This window comes from Protopterus annectens, chromosome 3.part1 (genome assembly GCF_019279795.1).
Source record: "Protopterus annectens isolate FY-2018-M chromosome 3.part1, PAN1.0, whole genome shotgun sequence".
Taxonomy (NCBI): Eukaryota; Metazoa; Chordata; order Ceratodontiformes; family Protopteridae; genus Protopterus; species Protopterus annectens.
In genome coordinates, this window is record NC_056732.1 from 1,868,314,123 (window position 1) to 1,868,320,393 (window position 6,271).

Below are 6,271 nucleotides of genomic sequence, written 5' to 3' on the forward strand. Positions count from 1 at the left end.
GAATCAAACCAGAAAACCTATAGCTGTGAGGCAACAATACTACCACTGCACCATCAAATATGCAAGGAATTAAACATTCAGAAACCTGAAGTCTGAAATTCAAATGCCTGTCAATTTTACTGCGGACAGAACAAAAACAATTTTCAGCAGAGACGCAGGGATTAATACTGCAGACACGTCTTTGTAAAATGGCAGGGCACCAGAGCAAATCCACACAAACACAGGGAGGAGATGCAGACTCCACACAGAAGCCAACCCAACCAAGAATCAAACCAGAAAACCTGTAGCTGTGAGGCAACAATACTACCACTGCACCATCAAATATGCAGAGAATTAAACATTCATAAACCTGAAGTCTGAAATTCAAATAAATGCCTGTCAATTTTATTTAACATTTGTTAATCAGGACAGTCTGACTTGGAACAAAAAAACAATTTTCAGAGGAGGCCCAGGAAGAAATAATGCAGACATGTCTTTGTAACATGGGAGGACGACACAAAAGCAAACCCACACAAACACAGGGAGAAGATACAGACCCCACAAAGAAGGAACCCCAGCGAAGAACCAAACCTGAGAGCCTGCAGCTGTGAGGCAACAATGCTACTACTACACCATCAAATATCAAGCATTGCAACATTTACAAACCACAGATATTATGAGGAACAGATCAGATCAAATATGAGGCAAAAATCTGCAATTTTTTTACAAATGGTGGTGGGTAGGGAACTCAAGTCTTTAACACCTGCATACAGGGTACAGGGTTCAAGCCTGAGGTATTCCCTACCACACCACCATGAGCACCTGGGGCATTTTCACACACACACACACACACACACCCCCAATATAAATGAAAAGCAAGTACCATACAACTAATATAACATAAAAGCAAGTACCATACACATCACTGTAAAAGTAAAAAGCACCATACACTTACCTGTCAGTTGAAGTTCTCCTTCTCCATCTCCATAATATCCAGCTAACCCGCGCAATACTCCCAAGACCCGCGAGATCCCTGACATCAAACAAACCTCCCGACGAGAGTCCGAGACTGTTCTGACTGCTGCTGTTGCAGTCCGGCCCCGAGACATCATCCCAGCGAGTCTGTGCACTTTAAAAGTGCACAGACGTCTCCATGTGTTCCCTATGGGTCCTGCCGGACTGCCTGGAGCATGCGCATAGACGCACAGTAGTCGGGACTACTGCACATGCGCGAAGTCCGCGAAAATTTAAAAAAATATTTTTTTTCTATTTTTATTTCATTCTGAGGGGGCTGCAGTCTGGCAGACCGATAGCACGGGCTGCCCCTGCCCTACGCGCAAGACCCCCCCGCCACTCTTCAACATAGCATCAAATAACGGCACCATTATCTCCCCGGAAGCCCAAACTAAACTATTGGGTGTCATAGTTGATAATAGTTGATAATAACCTTAGGTTTGATGCACACATCAATCAAACTATAAAACCTGTCAATAAAAAACTCATCTCTCTTTATAGGGTTAAATCTTTCCTTACCCCACTTGCTAGAACTGTAATTGCCCAATCCCATCTACTATCAACCCTTCTTTATGCTTCACCTCTATTCTCTAACTTGAACAAAACAGCTCTTAACAAATTATCATCCTGCTATAACCATATCACCAGATTTGCTACTGGCACCCCCTACCGGACCCACCACTTCCACAACCTAAATCTCTTAGGGTGTCTGGAACTGACTCACCTACTGCAATTCAATCAGCTCACAGTAGCCCACAAAGTATGTTACCAGCCAGAAAACACACCTGCACTAAAAAGTATTATCAATCCTTACGGTTCCAAACACCCGCTCTGCTCATCCACTAGATTCCACGTTCAAACGGTCACATCCGACCACACTGCTGGAGACTTGCTGTTTGCCAACGCTGTTGGAAAGACATGGAACTCACTTCCAACTGACGTGACCATAGAACCATCACTTACCCTATTCAAAAACAAACTCAAGAATTACCTCAAAACACACTAGTTATGTCCTTGTTCTAACCTTGACTAGCATCTGCTCTATCACTCAGTTGCCTCTAAATTCAAATGTTTTTATTTTATTTTACTTTCTTCCCTCTCCATACCAGGAAGGGTAAACTGTATAAACTGCTACTTACTGTGTCATAATCCTGGTTGTATAAGTTTGATCCTATCTGTATAAATACATGTACTCTAATTTTTGTAACCTATATGTAACCACTATTCTGCTAAAAGTACTATATGTGTATGTGTATGTGTATTATGAACCTTGGAGCTTTTCTCCCTGGGCCTCCACTGAAAATGGACATATATCCAGTCGGACTATCCTGGCTAACAAATGTAAAATAAATAAAAATAAAATAAATAAAAATTTGACCATCAAAAAAAAATCCACTCTAAACTAGGTGCTCTATACAGGGTTAACCCTTATCTTACACAACAAGCTAGACTGGCCACTGCAAGATCCCACTTGCTATCCACCATCCTTTACCGCTCTGAGGTCTTTACAAACCTATTAAAAACCAAGCTAAATAAACTAGACTCCTGCTATAACAGAATAGCTACGTTTGTCACCAACCAATCCCACAGAACACACCACTGCACTGCTCTCCGACAGCTCAACTGGCTAGAACTTCCCAACCTGTTATTACTAAAACAACTTTCACTTGCCATAAAATCATATTTAGCCTTACCGATTGCCCAGCTCTATCAAACCTAGTCCAGCCAAACACAAACTGTAGACTCCTCAGGTCATCCAACAAACTAATGGTAAAAGTAATCCAGTCTCACAACTATCACAGAGACTCCCTCTACTCCCATAAAATAGCTAAAGATTGGAACACCCTTCCTCAACAAATAACTAAAAACACCAACTCCTCCACATTTAAAACTACCCTGAAAGACTATGTGAATCATAGAAAAACTCACTAAGCAAGGCATCAGCCCCTATATCACTAGGTGGGTTGCAAACTGGCTCACAGATAGAACCCACAGCATGAAAGCAGCTGTCTCCAAGTCAGACTGCTTACTAGTCATGAGTGGAGTCCCACAGGGCTTGGTCCTGGGTCCTCTCCTGTTTAGTATCTACTTCTCAGAAGTCCAGGCCAACAAGAAGAGACTCTGGCTGACAAAGTTCACAGATGATTGCAAGTTGGGATCTATTATTAACTCAGAAATAAAGCCAGCAGGATGCGAACAATCCAAAAAGAACACCAAACTTTATTAATGTTAAGCACTTTCTTCTCCACTACAGAGACTTCCTCAGAACCTGGGTTTGGTTTGGTGTTCTTCTTGGATTGTTCGCATCCTGCTAACTTTATTTCTGTGGTTTTATTTTCTTTTGTGATCTATTATTAACTCCCCAAGTGATGTTGACATCCTACAGAAAGGCCTCACTGAGACCAACGACTGGTGTCAGAACCATGGCCTTAAGCTCAATGCCAAAAAATATGTTGTTATCCCCTTTGGGAAAAACCCAGTTCCCATGAATTACCACATCAATGGTAGTCCACTGAACACATAATGCATTATAAGAGATCTGGGAACACAGGTTGACAGCAACCTCTCTTTTGACCACCACATTGCCACTGTGGTCAGAAAGTCCTTCTATGTGGCACATCTCATTACTAAGGGTTTTGCATCCAGGAAGAAAGAGGTCATTGTCTCCCTCTACTCTTCCCTCATCAGGCCAATCATCGAGTACAATGCCCCATTAGACCCACTAGACACCTGCAACAACTGGAGAGGCTGTAAAAGTACCTCACAAAGAGGATCCTAGGCCTTAAACACTTGTCCTATATGGACAGACTCAAAAAACTCCAACTATTCTCTGCATATCTCCCAATCATTGGTTTCCAAAACATGGGGTGCCACGATTCCTGAGTGGCACCCCTTAATTTCCGATTTTCCCGGCTCTTTTTTTAAATTGCCATCCTTTTGACCTGACGTCATCACGTGTGTGATGACATCAGCTCCGTGAATAGCCTGCCAGCCTGTTGGAATTGAGCTGAAGGACGTGCAGAAAGCATTTCTGGCTGGGACGTATATTTGCAAGTGAGCAAGGGAATTATGAACTAGAAGGGAATACTTATTTCTTGTGCAATGTTGGAAAGGAATACTTATTTTTCATGCTGCAATGTTAAAGATACAAGTCAGGAAGGGAAATTATTTCTCATGTTAAAGCTGCAAGTCAAGGTGAGTTTTCATTATTACAAGCCGTCACAGTTTATAAGGGAACCACTAGACTTTGTGTGAATATTTATTTTTATTTATTGTGCTGTAATGTTAAAGCCACCTTTTACAAGGGGATTACGTTTATTTATTGTGCTGCAATGTTAAAGCTGCCAGTCACCGTTCATTTGTAAAGTGATTCTGTTTTCTGTTTATTTATTGTGCTGCAATGTCAAGGGGATTCCATTTATTTATTCTGCTGCAATATTACATAGCCACACTATTTACAAAGGAAGTGTGTGTAAGGGGATTCTGTTTTCCATTTATTTATTGTGCTGCAATGTTAATTCTGCCACTGTTTATAAGGGGATTCAATTTATTTATTGTGCTGCAATGTTACATAGCCACATTATTTACAAGGGAAGTGTGTGTAAGGGGATTCTGTTTTCTGTTTATTTGTTGTGCTGCAATGTTAAAGATGTCAACCACCATTTGTAAGGGGATTCCATTTTCTGTTTATTTATTGTGCTACAATGTTACATAGCCACACTATTTACAAGAGAAGTGTGTGTGTGTGTGTGTGTGTGTGTGTGTGTGTGTGTGTGTGTGTGTGTGTGTGTGTGTGTGTGTGTGTGTGTGTGTGTGTGTGTGTGTGTGTGTGTGTGTGTGGTTGGTGGGTGAGCTAATGGTTAAGGTGTTTGCCTTACAAACACACAGTGCAGGGTTTGAGTCTCACAAGGGATAATTGGCTAGGCTTAAAATGGCTCGCAAGGACAGTTAGCTTAGTACTAACCTATGAACCTATGAGAGAGAGAGAGAGAGAGAGAGAGAGATGGGCTACCAATCAAAATGACCACTCACAAGCAAACACCTATTTTATTAAAATCTCGGCAAGTTAAGAATTTGTGTCCACTCTAGTCTAAAGAGGTGAGTTTTGAGATAGTTGATGTTTATGGAAAATTTGATTTTATAAGAAACCATTGTAGGGGGTTGGTTTTAGCTCTTTTTTGTCTGCTTGAATATAATTGGGCAGGTGGTTACAAAGGTGTATCAAATAACACATGTACTGTATGTTTCATGTGCAAGGGACCTATGATTGAAAAAGAGATCAAAGTTAATCTTTATCCACCACTGGCCAGATGCAGTTTCTTTGGATGTGGGTTTCAATGTTGTTTCAGTGAAAGCAAGTTTCAAGGGCAGAGAAGTTTTAATGCTAAGTCTATTTTCATTATGAGACTGTATTGCTTTGTTTAGCAGCTGGCTATTAGTGTTTGTGCTATAAAATATAAAATAAAATCCAAATCACTGTAGAAGTAAAGCAGTATGCACATTAGTGTTTATAGTAAATGGGGCAAAATAGCCAAGTAATGGGACATTGGAATGACTGCAGGGGGACTCTGGGGCCATATTTTGGTTGTCTGTTCTTCAGTTTGTATTTGAAAGTTGGTATCCCACAATACCATTGGAGTGGGTGGGGTTACATAATTATGTATGCAAATGTATGTTAATCAGCATACAGATTTGTACCTATTTTCATGGGCCTTTGTCCGGATTTTTGATGTTTCCAGGTTGAGAGGTATGATTCTCTGTCTCATATTGCCTATTAGAGGCAATCTCTGCTTGACTTACAAAGCCATGTCTGACCCAGCTCTGTTAGAAATGCTACATATAAAGAAATCCCAATCCCTCCTCACTACACACTCCAGAGACCTCAACCTCATTACCACAATTAACAGAACATGCTGGAGGGACAGGTTCATAACCCAGAGACTGCCCATGCTATGGAATAGACTTCCCATACATGTCAAGCAGAACACCTCGCTGACCCTCTTCAAGAGAAATCTTGATGAGTGGATGGGAAACAGAAAATTCACCCTGGGGATAACTCCAGTGGCTCTACTCGACAGATGCACTAAGAACCAAGGTCAGGTGGCACTATGCCAGGGTAGTCCTATGGCTAGGCTTGTAAAGGCCCCATGGCCATTAACCTAGTACACACCTATGAACCTATGAAATAATAATTGGCTATGCTTCTGTATTGCTCCCAGCTAATATTATTTCTATATTTCCAACTCATCTCACACATGTTAGCCCAAATACTGCTCAT